At 35.9% G+C, this 22,492-nt stretch overlaps 1 long non-coding RNA gene across 1 annotated transcript; it reads left to right on the top strand.

The window, feature by feature from the left end:
* Positions 1–3,294: 3,294 nt before the first annotated feature.
* Positions 3,295–22,116, top strand: LOC131032418 (uncharacterized). The gene is made up of 3 exons (XR_009103445.1): positions 3,295–3,921; positions 20,653–20,727; positions 21,853–22,116. It is a non-coding gene; the product is annotated as an uncharacterized LOC131032418 (long non-coding RNA).
* The last annotated feature ends 376 nt before the right edge of the window (positions 22,117–22,492 follow it).

The following is a 22,492-nucleotide window of genomic DNA, read 5'->3' as shown; positions in this document are numbered from 1 at the left end:
TTCTTGTAGGCCTCTTACATGGTTGACAAACTCCAGGAGATCTTGATGCAAGCCCCTTTCATCTCTCCTTTTCTTCTTCTCCATTTCTTCTAGCCTCTACTCAACTTGCTTGGCCAGTTCTTCTGCACTCTTAGCCAAAATTGATACAGTTCTAGCCTTGTGCAAGCTCCTCTTATTGAGTGGATGGAGGATTTTTCAGTGGCAAGAGGGGCTTGCTTAACAATTAGGGCTTGTTTAGTAGACGAGGAAACAATTTTCTTAGTAGGGGCCTTCCTCCACTTTGGCTTTGGGGTTTCTTCTCGGGAAGGAAGGTCAGACTCAACAGTGAGCGATTCTTGCTTAGAGGACAAGGTGGTAGACTTCTTGGTGGGAGCCCTCTTTCTTTTTGGTTTGCGAGGCTTTGGCCTGAGTAGAGGGATTGGGCTTGTCAACTTGTGGCTCCTACTAAGAGGATAGGATGGTGGCCTTTTCTGGTGCCATTTTCCTCTTTGGCTTAGAGGATCTTTCTTGGGCAAGTTGGCTTAATTCTACACTAGGAGGGTTTTTATCAATAAAGGGGGGGTTAGGTTCAACAACCAACTCATTCAAAATTGCAGGAGCTGGGTGAATTACTACAAGAGGAGTGGTGTGGGTAATTTTAGGGGTGGCGAAGGCTTCTCCTTTCTCAGGAGTCCTCTCAGTGGCTGGGGAGGTGGTCTCTTTCATTGGGATGCCATTACTATAATCTAGGGCAACAAATTACAATTCTATTTCAAGTACAAACCCTACACTACTCCCCAATTCTTCCACAAAAGGCACAAAGAAATGGGCTTGGCAATCACTTACTTGATTTTTTGAAGCCTCTTGGATGCAATTTGAAGCTTTGGGGGTTGCTCTGAATCACCTTGAATTACTTTTCAATAGCTCTTTGAATGCAGGGTGTGTGATTAAACTACAAAATTTAGTTTTATTGATCGCAAGAAGGCTACCATTAATTCACATGTGCATGCTCGATGAGTTGGTGGCCTTGGAATTCAAACTCCACCTTTGATCTGAGAATGGACAGTCGTGATAAAATCCTTGACCTCCTTGACTACTGACATGGCGCCTTAAAATTTATCCTTCGCAGCCTTTGATTTTTCCTTATATTCTAAAGTCCTATTTTTAATAATTTTCACCACCTTCATATGTGTCATTTTCCCCCTACGGGATAGCGGGGCCTCACGTTTTCACCATTTGGCTACCCCGTGGGGTTACTTTTCCTTCATTATCCTTGCTATGGGGTAGCGGGGCTACCAACTCTTTCATTATTTTCCTCATCCCACTACCCTGTGGCGCTATCATCTTCTTTACATTTAGCTTGTGGGGTAGCAAGGGCTACCTTTTCTTTGCTATCTCTCTTGATTCCGCTAGACCACATCATGATCACTTTTTTCATTTATGGCTCATGGAGTGGCGGGGTGATCACTTTACTCTTATTTCGCTAGCCCGCGATGTAATTTTCTTCTTACTTTTGCCCTTGCGGGGTCGCAGGGCCACCAAATTAACTTAGCACACATGAAACCCTGCCAACCCACATCATGTCTTCTTAGACCTTTTGACCCCTGCAGGGTGAATTTTTATTTGTTCTTAAGACTCATCCTGCTATCCCATGGGATGATTTATCTCTTTGCCTTCATAGCTATATGTGGTTGTGGGGCAACCCATCTCTTCTCTCATTGGTCTCATCCCGCTAGCACGCGATCATATTTTTATTGCTATCCCAACCACATGGGGTGGCGAGGCGACTAACTTCACTATGCCTTGCGTGCATCTCACTATCTCGTGGCATAAACTTGCTTTGAAAAGAAGCTATGCGGGTTAATGTTTTTTCTTTGCTAGCACGTATCTCGCTATCTCGCAGTGCTTCATTAGGTGTAAAATGGACCTTGTGGGGTAATAAAAAAGGACATAAGACTCGAACCTCGCCATCTATCTTAAGCCGTCACTTAAGTGACAATTTTAACACGTGATCATTGTGTTAAGGGTAAAGGGGTCGTGAGATTCATAAGTGCTATGACAATTAAGACTTAGGAACATAGGAAAAATAATAAAATTCAATCCCCCTTGATAAAAGGCAATCAACTTGACATAAAGAACCTAGCACATGGGGCCAATCAAATGGATGATTAAAAACCCTCCCACAAACAACTTAAAAACTTGAAACCTACTGCAGTCGATCAACGACGAATAAGAAAGATAAGAAGGGTATTTTCACTAAGGTACATAGAACTTTAAATCCTATCAAAATTTCAGAAAAAAAAAAACCCTAACCCTAGGGGACTTAGTTGTCAAAATGGGGCAAAATTTTTACACTCCTAACTGGACCGTCGACCTTATTTTCCATATTTAGACAGGTATGGCATACTACTGCACTATGCCCACATCAACTGCATGGGTTATTGATGCCACTGCATTGATGAGATGCAAGACTTTGCGTGGAGGATCTATAGGACGTGCCAGAGATGGGTCGAGGATCATTATTACTTGGTGTACATGTAGATTCAATGTTGGTTGATGGGACACACAGTTCATGTGATTGACTAGTATCTCTCACATCACATTATGAGACAATTTGGGCTCCATTAAGAAAACCTTATATTTATTATTTAAATTAAAATTATATGCATAACTTTCATATAATTTTTTTTTGTAGATATTGATGTGATCCACTAGAAATATTAATATGAAGCTTTGTTACTACCAATAGAGCATTTCTTTTGTCACATATAAATTTGGCTGCAAATATAATTTTCTTTATGTTCATCACCACTTGTTTCATTCTTTTCGTCAATACATGAGTTTACAACTATCCTGAAATTATTAATTATAATTGTCTAACCTAATGGAAAATTATTTAATTAAAACATTTGAAATAATTATATAATTTAAGATAGTTAATAATTAAGATTACAATCATAATATAATTGATTAAATATTTATGGATATTTTAGAATTATTTTAAATTTTGAAATAACAATTGATAACTTAGAAAAATGTTTTATATATATTGAAACCCTAAAAAATAAATAATTAATAATAAAATAATCTATATATAATATTAATTTCAATTCTAATTGTAACTTAATTTTAACTCTAATTTACAACATTAAATCTTGTTTAAACTAATTAAACATATTCTAAATAATAATAATTACTCTAATCTAATTAAAAATTATATAGTTGTAATTATAACTTAATCTACATAATTAAAATTTTACTAATAAAATATAATAATAAACTTAATTTTTTTTTTTGAGAAACTGAGAGATAGCCACTAGGTAGGTAGTGAACATTGCCCAAAAATCCCTAAGAACTGCAATGCACGAATATGAAGAAAAGTAATGTAGTGTCGAGTGGGAATGGAATTTGTACTCCAAGTGCAGATTCAATCCATTTTGAGTCGATTTCCGAATGATTTCAAACTTTCAGAGGAGCGTGCCCTAACGCCACTCAAGCGCAGATTCGATCCATTTTTACGAATAACTGTCCAGATTCAATTCACAACGTGCCCTAACGGCACTCAAATTACAATGGCCGTTGGAAAAAGCAGATCGTGTTACCGTTGGAAAAAGCAGGATTTCAATTCTTTTAAGAGGAGATATACTAGAGAAGCACGGCAGATTATATTGTTCTTTCAGTTTTTTTGGTTTTCTTTTTAAGTTTAATTTTTTTTTGGCGTGGCCATGCTTCCGAGTCTTGCTTTCCTGAGTTTTAGTTTGCAATTTTTACTTTTTATACTCAGATGTTTTCATTTACTTTCTGGGTTTGAATTGCATTTTTTTGATTTGGTATTTTGTGTATTTCTTTTCTGTGGAGCGTCATTTTTTATGGGCATGGAGGTAGGCAGCAGCAAGAATTCTACGTTCTGGAGTGGCTGATTGGAGTTATGGACAGAAATTGGTGAGTACATCTTATACTCTGCTCTCTTGTTTTTTCTTTCATTTTGAAGAATTTATATGTTTTCCCTAGTTCATTTACAAGGGAATTTGGTGTATATTATATTATTGAATTTCTCCATCCATTCAGTTGAACGGCATAAATATTTCTTCTCTCCATCCTCTTTGGATTTCTTCATAGGATTTGAAATTGTTATGGTAGGGTACTATCAGGAAAAATTCATAGGTATTCTTTAAGGAAAAATACACGTATATGAAGTTATGAGTTCAGCAATAAGAAAATTTATGTATTCAAATTCAAACATGTATGTATTTTGTACTAAATAAGATTCATGTATCCTGTTTTAAATAGAATATATGTACTTCTACTCGCATTGTACATTGCATTTAGTTCTGAGCAAAATCAATAGAGTTGAGAATTAATTGCAAACTGTAAAATCTTGTATCATAGAGAAGCTTGTTCTTTCAATTAGAGAAACCCTTTGCATGCTGCGGAATGTCTGTCAGGAGCCCTTTTTGGCAGACGTTTTCAGAAGATTTGTCAGGATTAGTAATTTAATAATTCAGGTTTTTTTTCTCCATTTGTAATCTTTTTTTTGGTTTTTTGGTTAGTTTGCTTTCTGAGAAAAGGGTTTAGAAATTACAAGAACGCTTGTCAAGACTTAAGTTACCTTTCATAATAACAGCATTGAGATTTTAGAGCAAATACATTTACATTTGAGTATTTATGTGAAACTTTTTACTTCTAAAATTTCATTGAGATTTTAGAGCAAATACATTTACATTTGAGTATTTATGTGAAACTTTTTACTTCTAAAATTTCATCAAAGATGGGTTTCACTTGAGTAATTGAAAAACGAATTTGATTGGAGTCAAATGTATACTCATGTCTCGTGTTCTGACAGTGTAGTCTCCCTGGCCACCTTTATCAAAGCTACAGTTGCCTATGTTTTAAGCAGAGTGGTAGGAAGCCATTTTTTCGTCTAGTGACTAAGCTCAGTTGAATTCGAGGTTCTTGATGTGTACTTCAATCAATTCTGCCAATTGCGCGCTTGTTTTCTCGAAGGTGTCAGTTATTTGCACGGTGCATTTCCTGGAGTACCTGTTTTCTTTGTGCTTCTTCATCCTCCATTTTTTTAATTAGATATTTTGGATTCTCGCTCGTCTACTTTATGTGTAGGGGCTACCTCTGTTTCTTGTTCAGGCCAAGTTGTATTTCCTTTCGTCTCCATTTGGTCCTCAGTCTTCTTTGTTTGTGTCTGTCTGACTTGTTCTTGTCCTATTTCTGCCATGATGGCACTAGGTTTTGTGTGGCAAGTATTTTGGCTCTTGCTGAGGCTATTGTGCAGAGGCTTGACAACCTTGTCATCCTATTTGATGGATGCATTTGATGCATGATCGTACTCTTCCCTTTTTGTTAATGAGGACTGTTTTGGTTTTGGTTGAGATTCCTGTGTCCTCTTTTGTTGATTTTGGGTATTCAGCAAAAGAGGAATAGCTGGGTTTCCTCGTTAGCACCTGTATGCAAGGAATTCAGTGGACAAAATTGTGATCAGAATGTTTATTTTGAGACTGTTACATAGCATAAAAACTTTATTTTATAGATTCTTTTTTTAATATGTTCCATGGCCATGTTGTGGCAAAAGCGAAATGGATGATAAATTAGGTTCCTGTAAACAAATTTGACCGACATAAAAGGTTTCCCTACCATCAAATTTACACTGCAAATGCATTACATGTATTAATATTATAATATATTTCCTCTGTTTTCTAAGATAGACATTCTTACGCAAAAGCCAGTACAACAACTTATGTTTCCCGTCACTTGGGAGAGATCTCTTCCCTTCTCAGTAGTCACAATTGTGAGATTTCTACAGAATTGAGATGAGAATGCAAAGGTAGAGGTGGTTATCCTACATTGTAGTGCATTGTTCCATTCTAACATATACAATGTGCAACCTTACATCCTTAAATAAATATATCTATAGGTGAAAGCAGTTATCCCCTTACTGTGAATGCTTGGTTGGTGTAAATGTAATACTGGAGCTCTTGAATATCATGCAATGCTACTATATAAACTTTGTATCTGAATGCCCTATTTTAGTAAGCTAATGGTTGATCTTGGCAGTTTGTGTTACATGTTATGTGTGGGAGGGGGATAAATATACAAATTACCCCCCTATGTTTTTTTGTGTAGTATTCTGAATCCAATTAGTGCAAAATTAAAATGAAGGAATGATAACTAGTGTTCAATTTGCAATTAGTTAGTGTTATTGCTATTCAAAATTGTAGAAGTAATATAAATGAATAAATAAATAAGGGATTATTCAGCCAAATCCCCTGTAACTGTAGATGGAGTTATTCAGAAGAGGGAGGTTTTAAGCTTGAGAATAGGATTTATTAATGAGAATTCTCCAACAGTAAGTGTCTTATGTTTGTCTTTATAAACTTCGAACAATTTATAGAATAACTATGTATTTATGAATTTTTCCTTATAAAATATCTATTTATTTATGTATTTATGCTACTATAAAATTTCTCCCAACAATCTATAGAATACCTATGTATTTATTTATTTTTCCTTATATAATATCTATTTATATATGTATTTATGCTACTGTGAAATTTCCAATATGCACAGGGTTTCACAATCGTATCATATAGTTAGCTCCTAAGCTTATTATTGGCAGAATAGCTGCCGAAGATTTGTCAGGAGCTCTTTTCGGCAGTAATTCTTATTAATTTTATATAGGATTAGTAATTTAACGTTTAACGTTTCATGTTTTGATGCACCATTTGCAAACATTTTTTTGGTTTTCATGTTAGTTTGCTTTCTGAGAAAAGGGTTTAGAAATTACAAAAACACTTGTTAAGACTTCGGTTATTCAGAATAATAGCATTGAGATTTTAGAGAAAATTTTTGTGCTTGTGAATTTTATTTCTAAAATTTCAGCTAACATGGGTTTCATTTGAGTAATTTAAAAACGAATTTGATGGGTTCCTTAATGGAAGGGTTGAAGTGATTGCCGAACATGTATACTCATGTTCGTGTTTTGTCTTCTCTATAAAGTACATGCTAAAATTAGCTTTTAGGGTTTTGATATTTACACTTCATAGCGGAATTAATATATAAACTGTATATTGAATTGTGCTTGAGGAAAGTGGGCCAAATATTGTAATTATGAGTTTATAATGTCGTGAGATTTCCAAGCCAAAGAACACCGTAGACTAAGACAGAAATAAAAAAATATTGAACTTAACTCAAAGTAACTTGACCATTCGATTAGGGTCATAAATCAGGAAAAACATTGGAAAGGTGAAGATTTAGGCTATACTAGCAGTTTTTCAAATAGTTGAAACATTTCTTGCCTAACGAACAAAAACAATTTTCAACTCGCAACCAATATTTTCATTTAAAAGACTGCAAAACAGTTTCCAAAATAGTTGAAATATTCCTTGACTCGCACCTGAAAACAAATTCAATCCATTTTTACAAATAACCGTCCAGATTCAATTCACAACGTGCCTTAACGGCACTCAAATTACAATGGCCGTTGCAAAAAGCAGATCGTGTTACCGTTGGAAAAAGCAGGATTTCACTTCTTTTAAAAGGAGATATACTAGAGAAGCAGGGCAGATTTTATTGTTCTTCAAAATTTTTTGGTTTTCTTTTTAAGTTTAATTTTTTTTTGGCGTGGCCATGCCTCTGTCTTGCTTTCCTGAGTTTTAGTTTGGAATTTTTACTTTTTATGCTCAGATATTTTCATTTTCTTTCTGGGTTTGAATTGCAATTTTTTGTTTTGATATTTTGTGTATTTCTTTTCTGTGGGTTGTCATTCTTAATGGGCATGGAGGTAGGCAGCAACAAGAATTCTTCTTTCTGGAGTGGCTTAATGGACAGAAAATGATCAGTACATCTTATACTCTGCTCTCTTGTTTTTTCTTTCATTTTGAAGAATTTACATGTTTTAACTTTTAAGTAGTTCATTTACATGGGAATTTGGTGTATATTATATTATTGAATTTTTCCATCCATTCAGTTGAACGGCATAAATATTTCTTCTCTGCATCCTCTTTGGATTCTTCATAGGATTTGAAATTGTTAGGGTAGGGTAGTATCAGGAAAAATACATAGGTATTCTAAAAGGAAAAATAGATAAATACACCTATGTGAAGTTATGAGTTCAGCAATAAGAAAATTTATGCTTTCAAATTCAAACACTAATGTATTTTCTACCAAATAAGATTCATGTATCCTGTTTTAAATAGAATATATTCATTTTTACTCGCATTGTACATTGTATTTAGTTCTGAGCAAAATCAATAGAGTTGAGAATAAATTGCAAACTGTAAAATGATTTATCATAGATAAGCTTGTTCTTCCAATTAGAGAAACCCTGTGCATATTATTATTGGCAGAATAGTCATGGAAGATTTGTGAGGAGCCCTCTTTGGCAGACGTTTTCGGAAGATTTGTCAGGATTAGTAATTTAACGTTTCAGGTTTTTAGAGCTAATTTATGTGCTTCTGCGAGTAGTAATTTTAATATATTACCAGATTCAATGTCGTTCACTAATTTATGTGAAATTTTACTTCTAAAATTTCAGCTAAGATGGGTTTCATTTGAGTAATTGAAAAACGAATTTTATTGGACTCAAATGTATACTCATGTCTCGTGTTCTGACTTTGTAGTCTCCCTGGCCATCTTTATCAATGCTACAGTTGCCTATGTTTTAAGAAAAGTGGTATGAAGCCAGTTTTTCGTGTAGTGAGTAAGCCAAGTTGAATTTGAGGTTCTTGATGTGGACTTCAAACAAATCTGTCAATTGTGCGCTTGTTTTCTTGAAGGTATCAGTGATTTGCTCGTACATTTCCTGCAGTTCTTGTTTACTTGTTTTATTTGTGCTTCTTCATCCTCCATTTTTTTAAGAAAAGTGGTATGAAGCCAATTTTTCGTGTAGTGAGTAAGCCAAGTTGAATTTGAGGTTCTTGATGTGGACTTCAAACAAATCTGTCAATTGTGCGCTTGTTTTCTTGAAGGTATCAGTGATTTGCGCGGTGCATTTCCTGCAGTTCTTGTTTACTTGTTTTATTTGTGCTTCTTCATCCTCCATTTTTTTAATTGGATAGTTCGAATTTTCACTCGTATACTTTATGCGTAGGGGCTTCCTCTGTTTTCTTGTTCAGTCTAAGTCGTATCTCCCTCGGTGTCCATTTGATCCTCGGTTTTCCTTGTTTGTGTCTGTCTGACTTGTTCTTGTTCTATTTCTGCCATGAAGACACTAGGTTTTGTGTGGCAAGTATTTTGGCTCTTGCTGAGGCTATTGTGCAGAGGCTTGGCAATCTTGCTATCCTATTTGATGGATGCATTGGATGCATGGTCATACTCTTAAGACCCAGGACTGTTTTGGTTTTGGTTGAGATTCTTGTGCCCTCTTTTTCTGATTTTGGGTATTCAGTAAAAGAGGAATACCGGCGTTTCCTTGTTAGCACCTGTATGCAAGGAATTCAGTGGACAAAATTGTGGTGAGAATGCTTATTTTGAGACTGTTACATAGCATAAAAACTTTATTTTATAGATTTTTTTCAATATGATCCATGGCCATAGTGTGGTGAAAGCAAAATAGATGATAAATTGGGTCTCTATAAACAAATTTGACCGATAAAAAAGGTGTCCCTGCCATCAAATTTACACTCCATGTATTAATATAATAATATATTTCCTCTGTTTTCTAAGATAGACATTCTTACCCAAAAGCCAGTACAACTACTTATGTTTCCCGTCACTTGGGAGAGATTTTTCTTCCCTTCTTATCAGTCACAATTGTGAGATTTCTGCAGAATTGAAATGAGAATGCAAAGGTAGAGTCATTTATCCTACATTGTAGTACGCTGTTCCATTCTGGCATATACAATGTCCCAAACTTTTTCATCCTTAAATAAATACATCTATAGGTGAAAGCAGTTGTCCCCTTACTGTGAATACTTGGTTGCAGTAAATGTAATTCTTGAGCTCTGGAATATCATGCAATGCTACACCTATTTTAGTAAGCTAATGGTTGATTTTGACAGTTTGTGTTATATTTTAAATGTGGGATGGTGATAAATATACATAATACCCTATGTTTTTTTATAGTATTCTGAATCTAAATGCTACAAAATTAAAATGCAAGGAATGATAACTATGGAGTGTATTTTGCAAGTCGTTATCTTATTGTTCTTCAAAGAAATAATATAAATGAATAAATAAACAAATAAGGGATTATTCAACCAAATCCCCTGTAACTGAAGATGGAATCATTCAAAAGAGGGAGGTTTTCAGCTTGAGAATAGGATTTATTGATGAGAAATCCCCAACAATATGTAAAATTCTCTAACTGGGCTTTAATTGCAGTCAGGTGCAAAACCAAGACATAGCAGAAAACTATTTATGCAGTACAGTCAAAGGTGGAAATGAACAGCTTATACATTGTTTTCTCTATCTGGGGTCTTATTTATCGGCACAAATTATAGTTCTATTTTAGTAACCGCCGAGACATAGAACAAATTAAAGCAGACATTGATATCGATTTATTTGTTTGGAGAACAACAAAGTTAAGTCTTTTATGATGCACCTGGTTGGGATGCGATGTCTGTTGATGAAGACTGCACGTATACTTCACTGGATGAACAGAAAGATACCTTCCTGGCTGCCGCTAATACACCAGAGCATATAATGTATGTGCTTCTGCATTAGATTTGTAAACGCTGTATTCCCACTGGTTGCAGTTACCCCGAAATTCATTCTGAGGTTTCCATTTTCCCGCACTGCGATACCCGCAATTGCGTTCCTTTCATTTGTAGTTAGCACCTTCCGTATGCAGTTGGGGGATGCCCACGTTGTTCCCGATATCGGGTTACCCAAATCCGCGTAGACGCTGCAGTGTTTTCGGGGTTGCGGAGGAACCAGCGTCGTGTTTGCTTTCCGTGATCCGGTGGCGTAGTATGGGCGTTTAGTGTATGCTGCCTCCCGCTTTCATCCAGTATGCATTCCGCGATTCCGCGGTTTGAATTTTGCACTGTTACGCACTCCAAGTGTAATCTAGGTTGCAATGTGACTTCGCTCGGAAATAAGCCGATGGATGTTTCTCTAGTTTCGTATACAGATAGGCCAGTCCAAAAAACTTACGAAAGGTTATTAATCGCTGGGATGTGTGTTAACACACGCAGGCTCAGATTTATTCTTCCATGAATTGTTTTAATAAAAAACCCATGTCTTCCTCTCTGCCAAATCCTTATTTAAAAGACAAAAGTGGGTAAAATTCTCGTAGGAAAACCAACTCCCGCAAGATTAAATATTTAAATAATAGTTAAGCAAAGTATATAAGCAAACTAATATTTAACTTTAATCTTTATTGAAAAATCAAAGAACTCTTATTATAATATATTAGTCAACATTAGAACTAATATAAAATAAGGAAAGTTCACTTTATTCATAATTAATACCAAATAGTATTAATTTGACGGGGACATCACACAATAAGCGTCCAATGTTTACAGTGTTTACTTTTATAAACTTGTTGTGACGTATTCACACATCGCCCCATTGAAATGGGGACCCCCTACTTTTTGCTTTCTATGGCTGGTTTAGTTTGCTTGGTTGCCTGGTCTTGGCTATTAGTCTTTGCATTGAAGGGTCGCTAGGGGGTTCATTAGGATAGCAGGCTTTGCTTGAGTTGAGGTGGGTGAGTAGGTGGTGCAGGTCAGGGTCTCTTTGAAGGCTTTCTCTAGGTTAGGCCTTGCTCTTGTTTCTAGGTTAGGTTTTGATTGAGTTTGAGGAGGTCCTTATATCTTGCTAGCAGTCTTGCCTTTTGGAACCTATGTCTTTGAGTTAAGGAAGTGAATGAAGGTTTGTGAGTGAGTATCATCAAGGATTCTCCCTTTAACGGTTTGAGTTGGTCAAGTCAATGGTTGATGAGTTCTTGTCCTCTAGGCTTTGATTGGTATAAAATTAACCTATTTTGCCCTTGGAAATGCCTAACGACCAAGCCTAGACTTTGAAATTTGTCAAAAGGTCAAGAATTTGAGCATTTTTGCAAATTTCACTCCTCACCCTTCCAAAGGGTCCAAAGCGAAATTTTCCTTAGCTCCCTTTTGACTCCTATTCTAGACAAAACTTTCATTTTAAGGCATGGATTGGGGGGAAATAAACTTGAGTTCACCTTTGGAGACGCCTTGGATAAGCTTAGACATGGAAATTTGGGGAAAAGGTCAAAATTTAAGCCTAAAAGACAAATTTCGCTCCTAACCCTCTCAAAGGGTCCAGAGCAAAATTCCTGGATAGGTCCTGTCCTTTTAGGGGTACCTAAGCGAAATTGTTAAAATGCACTTTTCATCCAACTTTTGAGCTAGGCGCTTCCTTAAGGTGGTTTGTTAGTGTGTCTTGAGGTAAGAGCAATGTGATTGAGGGAGAAGTTTGAATGTTTGAGTGATATCTAAGGCAAATTCCTCAATTTCACTCTTGACCCTTCCAAAAGTTCCATTCTACCTTGCTCAAACCTATGAACTAATCCTTTTCCCATGCATTTTTGAAAGCAAAGCACTTGTTTTGATAGGGAAAGGTTGGAAATGAAGTTAGTGAAGTCAATTTGAGCCTAAAACATCAATTTCGCTCTGGACCCTTCCAAAGGGTCCATAGCGAAATTCTTAGAAAACCTTTTTTCCTCACCATTTTGATAGCAAGTTGGCTTGAATATGACAAGATAAAGGGGAAATGGACAAGTCTTAGGCAACTTGAATGAGAATTAAGCCTGGAAATGCAATTTTCGCTGCTGACCCTTCTAAAGGGTCCAGAGCGAAATCCTTAACTAGACTCTCTATTTTGTCTAATGCACTAAACGGACCTTGTTTTGAGCTAAATAGATGGCGAATTGACTTGATTATGGTAAGAGGAGATTTGATAAGTCAAGTTTGAGGTGAGTTGAGAGGAAAAGAAGTCTGAATTAAGCCTAAAGACAAATTTCGCTCCTGACCCTTCCAAAGGGTCCAAAGTGAAATTTCTTAAACACCTATTTTCTCCTTGTTTGAGGTCAAAATCTTAGTTCCTAAGGCATGGTTGAGAGATGGATATATTCTTGCCTTAAGAAGTGAATGGAAGTAAAGGCAATCGATGGATTTGAGGGTAAAAGACAATTCACTCTTGACCCTTACAAAGGGTCCAGAGCGAAATTTTATAGAATCCTCCCTTTGCTTCAAATTTGAACTAATTTTGTGCCTTGAAGCCTTAGCTAGGGTGTCATCATGCCTTGGAAGCAATTGAGGGGTGAAAAGGTGGAGGATTTGGGCCTAGAATGCAAATTTCGCTCTTGACCCTTCCAAAGGGTCCAGAGCAAAATTCTTAGGATAGCCTAATTTCTTGCCCAAAAGCATTGAAATGAACATCACTTTGAAGGTAGATGGACTTGATAGTATGGGAAGAGGACCCAAAGACCTAGCCTAGGAGAAAAGTTCAAGGAAATAATGAAAGGTTAAGTGCAAATACAAATTTCGCTCCTGACCCTTCCAAAGGGTCCAGAGCGAAATTTCTAAAACCTCTATTTTGCTCATGTTTGAGATCAAGATCTTGATTCCTAAGGCATTGTTGGGAGAGAATTGTTAAGTCTTGCCTTGAGAAGTGATTTGGAGCAAAGAAAATGATAGAATTGAGGCTAAATCACAAATTTCGCTCCTAACCCTTCCAAAGGGTCCAGAGCGAATTTTCTTGAAATCTCTTTTGCTCCCAATTAACGTTGATGGAGGTTGATTGAACTTAGAGGTATCCCTTGGTATGCATTTGAGTGAGTTGTGATCACAAAATGTGAAGGATTTGTCCAGTAATGTCAATTTTGCTCCTGACCCTTCCAAAGGGTCCAGAGCGAATTTCTTTATTGGGCATGTCCTTGGAGAGGATCCAGAGCGAATTTTGTTATAGGTCCTGTCCTTCCAAAGGGTCTAAAGTGATATTAATTCTAATGCCTTCTTGTTGATGATTTAAGATGAGAAATGCTATATTAGAATAAATATATTATATACTTAATCATCTTTTGTTTATTTTGCAGATCAACAAAATCAAGTTCGAGGGAGATCGGGCGAGGACAGGGGCGACCTTTTCCAATTCCATCATTCATCAAGGACACTTCAAGCACATAAAAGGAGGAATCAAAAGAGTTTCCAAGTTTAAGGACTTCAAGTGTTCAAGGGGTTGCAAGTAATAGACCAAGCTATCCTCAAGGACTTCATTCTGCCATATGGAGAAATCGCAAGATATAAGAAGAAGGATTTTACAAACACTTCAAGACAAAGAGAGGGGCTTCACCAATGACTTGACCATGACTTCCTATCACCATAATGCAAAATCAAGAAAGGGGCTTCATCAAACACATGAGAGTCAAGGGGGTACATCATCCATCAAGTACATCAAGGACAGAAGAAGATCAACCAAGCATAAACGCAGGCAAGGTGGGGTCCCAGTCACTGTTCCTCTAGTCAGATAGGTCCCCATGAGCATGTCCAGATTCAATGTACCTGACTCACCAGTGATGGCACAAACTTCGATGTACCCACCCCTGCTTCCTATTGGTTCTCAAATTTTGAATGTAATTTTCTCATTGGCTAAAGGAGTTTGGTGTAACAAACCATAATTAGGGTTTCTATCTTGTAATCCTAGCCATTGATTGTAAACCAATCTAAGCCATTTAGATGTAAAGAGCTCTCTATATAAAGCTTTGACTCTTCATTTGCAAAGGTTAATAGTGGTTAGAGTAGCTAATAGTCAATAATGAATAGTCAATAGAATAAGCAATTAGAGTAGAGTAAGGAGAGAAGGCAAGAGATTGTTGCCCAAAATTGTAAATAAACCTCATTTTTCATTGAAGTTAAGGTGAAAGGTGTTGTTTCTTGCAATATGCATGGTTTCTTGTTGAATCTTCGTTTTAGATGGTAAATGATTAGATTGAATGAAAGAAGCCATTGAATGCACTGACGTGGAATCCGCCTAGTCCAAACCACTAGCCTCTTGCTGATTGTAAGGGCACCCTGCGTGGTCAACTAGCATTGAATGAGCTTAATCTTCAGTCATTACGCGTCTATTGTTCATGCATTAACTTGAATGGTGATCAGTATCAGATGGTGTAACGATTTGAATATATTCGAAGCATCCCTTAGAAGATCACACCGAGTTGGTGTCAGATTGTTCAACCTGATGGTGGGACCCAACCCAGTAGGACTCCACCTAGTCGTTCGTCCATCTTCTTGCATTCTAGGTCTTAGATTAGATTCTCCAAACCCTGTATCTTTTGACATTTTTTTATCTTCCAGCTAGTAGATAGGATTCAAGTTCCAACAGATTAAATGCCCAGGCAGTCAAACGTAAGTTCCCTTGTGATTCTAGCATAATCACATCACACCATAAGAGCTTATCCACACGTAGAGACCCTACATATAAGAATCTTGGAGTTGCCTTGATTGATCCTTAGGCGAAATCTTCAGCATTCGGGGAAACTTTGTTCAAGAGAGTATAAGATACCTTGGTATTTTATTCTGTGTTCGCATGTGCATGAAAAACACGTCAACAAAACTTCCAACGATTTATTTTAGTATATGTTCTTTTGACTTCATGTCAATCCACTATCTTTGCATGTCGGTGTGACCTTATAGAATACACATGTATCTATGTATTTTTCCTTATAGAATACCTTTTATTTATATATTTATTCTACTACGAAATTTCCAATATGCACATGGTTTCACAATCCTATTATATAGTTAGCTCGTAAGCTTATTATTGGTAGAATAGCTGTGGAATATTTGTCAGGAGCCCTTTTCAGCAGACATTTTGGTAGTAATTCTTATTAATTCTATATAGGATCAGTCTGCACCTTATAGGTATAGCTGGGTTTCCTTGTTAGCACCAGTATGCAAGGAATTTAGTGGACAAAATTGTGGTCAGAATGTTAATTTTGAGACCGTTACATAGCATAAAAACTTTATTTTATAGATTTTTTTTAATATGTTCCATGATCATGTGGCAAAAGCAAAATGGATGATAAATAGGGTCCTTGTAAACAAATTTCACTGATAGAAAAAGTTTCCTTGCCATCAAATTTACACTGCAAATACATTACATATATTAATTTTTATAGTATGTTTTCTCTTTTCTAAGATAGACATGCTTACCCAAAAGATGGTACAGAGCAACTTCTGTTTCGCTGTCACTTGGGAGAGCTTTCTCTTCCCTTCTCATCCGTCACAATTGTGAGATTTCTACAGACTTGAAATGAGAATATATAAATATATAAATAAAGGTAGAGGCTAATATATTAATAGACCTCTGTACCTTTACTTAAGATATATAGAACATGCCTCTCTACCTTAATCTAGTTCTACATTTTTGGAAAAAAATGAGCATTTACTAGGCGATTTACTAGCAGTGATGGGATGATGCCACCCCCTTCTTCCTTTAATGCGTTTCGACTCCATTTGCAGTTTTTTGGTGGCATCCATAAAGGGGTGCGATGGAATGCCTCCCTGATCACCCTACGTTCCTTCCTTGCGAGTACAAAGAGTAGCTGGTGCAGAGCACCTTCTACTACACCTCTATTTCAAGCAAGGTTCAGAGCCAGCCATGGTGGTGTCTACATGTTCATTTGTGATGTAATAATGGGTTGGATCAATGATCATCCTTGATGTAATAGAGTGCTTATTTGTATGGTCAATAACCTCTTAGGTGACCATATAAACCTAGAGGTCTATTAGGCCATGTAGGCTTGGAATTTGGATTTTCAGTGTTGGTGTGTTTAGGATGTTGTCTTAGGTGTTTGGAGTCTAATAATGACCTTGGATGTGTTGCCATAAGGTCTAAGTGTTTAGTAACTAATGTTGTTCCAAGTTGCTAAATGTTGCAACTTTGTTGTCAAGCAACTTTTCAAAGTTGCCGGTAGGATGCCAACTACTTTTTCGACGTTCATAACTATTCAAAAGTTGGTTATGGGCGTTGGGAAAGGTTTATATATGCTTGGACAACCATGGGGAAGGTGGTTGTTGGTTTTGTAAAGTTTGGTGGAGAATTTTAATAGAAACAAGTCTGATTTCGCTGTAACAGTGACATTTTCCGTACTGTCCATACAGAGTTTGAGATCTTATGATGAAATTTTGATTTGGTTGAAAAGAGCCCCGAATCACCTATCAAATGCACTTGGTCTGACCTCTTGAAGTGAATTTTAAAGGGAGTTATAAGGAATTTACCCTCTGTAGGTCTGAAACCCTCCATTTTTTAGGGTTGCAATACAAATGGGGCCCTAACTTGCAATCTACATATTGGAATTCAATGGCCTTCTTGTAGAATGTAAGTTAGTGGGAGGGGCCCTAACTTGCAATCTACTTATTGGAACTCAATGGCCTTTTTGTAGAATACAAGTTAGTGGCATGTATTTTGAGATTCCAGAGGGGCAAGGTCGGAGGAGTTGGTTTGGTAATTTTACCACCAAGCCCTAGTCTAAATTGTTTGAGGGTTTAGATTAGGACAGATTGAGATTCATTGAGAACACGATGAATAATGATGAAGAGTCGAGTTAGTTGGTGGATTTAAAACATTGGGACTTAGGAGAAGCCTTCTGAAGTGTTGGAATCTTCCTGTGACCCCATTCTCATACTCCTTTGTAAAACAGGCCTAACTTGATCAATTAGCCCTCTGACCCCATTCTCATACTCCTTTGTAAAACAGGCCTAACCTGATCAATTAGCCCTGTGACCCAAGTAGGTGATGAAGAGTGCTGGAATATGGTGGAAGTCTAATTCTTTGGAATTTGATGGTAAACCCAAAAGGGTATTTGAAACCAAAATTTGTTTGGGGAGTTGTTTGGCATAATTTGGAGAAGAGTTCAAAAAACCACTAAATTAGGGCTACTAGCCGGTAGGCCTGTTTAAGCCTAAAAGACCAATACTTACCTAGAAAATCAGAGTATTGTTGAGGGAAGTCTTGGTAGGACTTAGGAAGGGTGGGGAAGTGTTGCATCATCCCTTGTTGGGAGTAGTAGTTCAATTTCACACTTGGAGTGTGGTCGAGGCCTTAAGAGAGGCCCTAGGGATTGAAAGACCAAAGGTGTGTGTGTGGGTTTGTCACCCTACTGCTGCCAGCTCTGCATCAGTAGCAGTCCTATCTCCGAGTTTGTTTTCATCAAGAGACATTGGCTAAACAGGCTAAATTAATACTACTTTGGAAGCTTTTCTCAACCGCCGGTTTCGAATGAATATTCACCTGCTTACACGATGAGATTATTAAGTTGTTTTTTGTGCTTAAGACTCACAACACCTTTCAAATACTCAACCTCAGTGGCAGATATAGGTGCTAAAAAAGAGTAGCAGTCCTAGCTCCTAGTTTGTTTTCATCAAGAGACATTGGCTAAACAGGCTAATTTAATGCTACTCTAGAAGCTTTTCTCAACCGCCGGTTCCGAATGAATATTCACCTGCTTACACGATGAGATAATTAAGTTGTTTTTTGTGCCTAAGACTCGCACCTTTCAAATACTCAACCTCACTGGCAGATATACTCACAACCTTTCAAATACTTAACCTCACTGGCAGATATAGGTGCTAAAAAAAATGGTGGTACATTGTGGAGGCAAACTATATTTTGTTGAGCAGCAAGGATCACACTGAAATATTCAACGCAATATTGGTTTGGTGCGTAGGCTGTGACGACATCACAGGGATGTAAGTTCTTTTAGGAAAATGAAAGGAAAGATGCTTAAAAAGCATCCTCTGCAACTTTGTGTGTGCCATGAGGCAAAACCATTCTGGTTATCAATCTAAATTTATGGGGACTGAGTCACCCAGGCTTCAATTTTTTAGGCCTAAAATTTGAACTTAACCTTGAAGGATTTAAAAACACTGAAATAATACTAGGAGTTCATTTTGTAAAAAAAGAAACTGTATAGTTCTATGCTAATTAAATCTGTAATAAGAATAGTAATCCTCCAAGTTTTACATACTTAAATTTATTCTACATTCGATCCTCATTCTATATATTTTACTCACCAATTGGAAAATATGGTTGTACCTCAATCCAAAATTGAACGATTGTTGCACCCAAAGATCCCAACAGTTGGAAAGGAAAATTTGTGTGGTTATTGTTCCAGCATCTGCAACAATTTACTTTGACTGGGTAGGGCACTTGTCATGCCCCAAAACCAAAGAATCTCAAAATGGCCGCTGTTAGTTAAACCGAAACATACTGAGGCATAATTTTACAAAGAAAAAAACGTATAGAGGAACAAATGCCCAACATAATGGTGTATGGGAAATTAAATTGCAGATGGTTTAAAAATAACAATAATTGCAGCTTTTTTTTTTCTTTTCTGTATTGATAGTTTAGAATGACCCAACAAAGTAAACCCTTTGGGAATTCGTTAGATTTTTTATTTTTTTTTAAATACCAAATTTTAAAGAAATAGGGGAATGATTTCAATTTAGCCAAGCCATTTGTCTCCAGGCACAACTGAAGGTAGTCATTTGGTTTGGCTTACTTAAATATGATGAATGGCATGCTACTACTCAGGTCGGCCTGGAACATAGAAACATAGCCTTGAATTTCTTTCTTTCTTTCTTTCTTGTTTAATTGTAGTTTGCCTATTTATTTATTATTATTTTTTTACAGGGAGCAAACCAACGTTTCTCTCTTTGTTTTTCTTTCCATGAACTTAGTAATTCTTGCTATCATTAATGTATTTCTGAATATATTTCACCGTAACTACCAGGTTTATAAGTTTGTTGCCGAATTTACGTTCACATTGTTTGCTTGCAAATATGTATTACTATTTATATATCTTGCACTTAAAATTGTAGTACTTAGAGTTATGTGCTTTCAAATCCACATTTCAAAATCTTTTGCAGCTAAGACATTTGGAATTTTCAACAATTTGCTGGGATTTTTGGGAGGTAGATCCCCTGAATAAATATGCAGAATCATCATACGTGGAACAAATCGTCTTCAGTAGATGATCCAGAAAGATGGTCCAAAGGTTTCGTACTTTAAACACTGGAATTTCCAAACAGTATCTTTCTGGACCATCTTTCTGGATCCAGAAAGATGGTCCAAAATGTATTCGTACTTTAAACACTGGAATTTCCAAACAGTAGCTTTCTGGACTGATCCAGAAAGATGGTCCAAAGGTATTCGTACTTTAAACACTGGAATTTCCAAACAGTATCTTTGGATTTATAGACAACCCTGCATTATGGACATTTCAAGTTTCAACTAGCCGAAGCTCTTCCATACATTTTAATAGGATTCAAATGTTTTTACTTTTTTATCTAAGATCAATTGGAACTTTTAGCAGAGGCATTAATGGATAGAAAAGTAGATCGTACTGTTAATTAATAGCTTTAGCTGGACAAGTTACAAAGATCTAAATGCAAGAGGGTAAAACTAAATTTGTGGACAAATTACAAAGATCTAAATGCAAGAGGGTAGAAATAAATTTGTAGATAATGATTGTTTGTTTAAGGATGGCTTTTTTTCAGGTAGAGCTCAAATGACTTTTTAAACTAAATTATCTGAATTGAGTTAGTAATTTTAGTTAGATATGGTGGCATTGTCTACATCACTTTCAGTTTGAAGCATGGAATATGACATCCTCTACATATTATCTTGCAATCAATTAATTTAACACTTAAAAGACATTATATATCAACTAAAAATTATTTTTTCTCTGAACAGGGCAGAGCTAGAGGCCATTGACTCTGCATGACCCCACCAATACTTTCACCATATCTTGGTCACCATGTCGTCAAGGTAAGATTATTTCTTGGTTCTATCATCCATGCATGGGGAGATTTCATGTTCTTTTAAATGTATTGGGTTTTTATATTGGTCTCTGTGTTCTCTTCAATCTGTTGGGTTTTGTAAATGAGTTTCTATTTTGCAATGCTCTTTCTGCATGACTTTATATAGTTTTTTATTCTTTTGTGTTTTTAATGTTGTTCGATGTTTCAATCACTGGCATGTCATGGTCATTTAATTAATTCTTATACATTCTCAAAACCCTCAACATAATTCATGCTTCAAAATTCATGATTAAGTTATCTTTTGGGTCGATGCATTCCCGACATAGCCTTTTCGCCAAATCCATTTTGTGTATATACCGAAATTATTTTATTTTATTTCTTTAATTTTGAAGCATTATGAGCTTTATCTTGACTATACTTTCACATTTTCTATGCATGTTAACTTTGTTATCTCTGTGTAACAGTGTCCTTTGTGTTTTGCACCCCTTTTTATATAATATTTTGGATAACTTATTTATGCTCTGCATCTTGCATGCATGGTTACCAAACATTTGTAACCTTAACATCTGACAAAATGATTACAATAAATTATCAAAATAGAAGTCTGGCAACTACAGCAACAACCAACAGACAAGATCACTATAAATAATGCCACAGAAAATCATTTAGAAATTTAGATAGTATTGGTATTTCTAAGGTTATTCCTGCCTCGCTTAGAACCTGGATATTATTGGACAAAGAGTAAGAGTATCTCAATAGTTATGTTAAATATTTCATTTTTATTGCCATCTCTATGGTTTTTTCATTCTGTAGAGAAGAAATGTAAATATATTTTGTGTTCTGCACTAACAAGGGTCATATTTGTTGATTAGAGAATATTTTGTCTAGACTATCATTTTGTAAAATTGGATATCAGAATTACAAAGATTTATAATCTGTTTTTTTTTTCAGTTTTTGAAGGTTTTGGTCTATGTAAAAGATTCTGCAACACTATTTATTTATTTTCATTAAATTCATTTATTGAATCTTCCTGTCAGTTTTATTTTAATAGTAAAATATTTAATTATTGTATATTACATTGACAGAAAATTGATCTTAATTTCAACCATGATGTTGAGTGTTTGACTTGCAGTGTTTAGAAATGGTTGGAGGCTTGAATGGGTAGCTGTTGAAGTCAAATAATGAATGTAATATTTAAAATGTTAGGAATCTTGAATGGGCTGCTGAATGGAACATTTAATATTTAAAATTGAAGAAAACGTTGCACTTGCTGAAACCAGTATTTGTAAACAGATTGGTTGTTTAATGCCAAATTTTTATTTGGAAGGGGTTGCATTGGCCCCCTTCCCAAGACTTTGGGGAATGGTTATTGGCCATGACCATTCTTTTATGACCATTCTTTTATATTATTTTTTATTGCACAAAATTTAGCATTTTTAATTTATTTTTTATTTCATTACATCTAATGATTAGGCTGTAACATTGTAAGAATTGTAGTGTAATTGTGTTTGAACATTGATTTACTTATTGTCTACTGAAGCATGGTTTTGAAATCTGGGATTAACTTATTCATTACATCTAATGATTAGGCTGTAACATAGTAAGAATTGTAGTGTAATTGTGTTTGAACATTGATTTACTTATTGTCTATTGGAGCATGGTTTTGAAATTTGAGATTAACTTATATTTGATCAAGTTTGATATTTATAGTTCATGTTTAGATTTTGACACTTTGGCATTCACTTCGATCGTATTTAATGTTTATATGGAGC

This window comes from Cryptomeria japonica, chromosome 9 (genome assembly GCF_030272615.1).
Source record: "Cryptomeria japonica chromosome 9, Sugi_1.0, whole genome shotgun sequence".
NCBI lineage: Eukaryota > Viridiplantae > Streptophyta > Pinopsida > Cupressales > Cupressaceae > Cryptomeria > Cryptomeria japonica.
The sequence above is the reverse complement of the archived record's forward strand: the minus strand, read 5'-3'. Positions and strand labels throughout refer to the sequence as shown.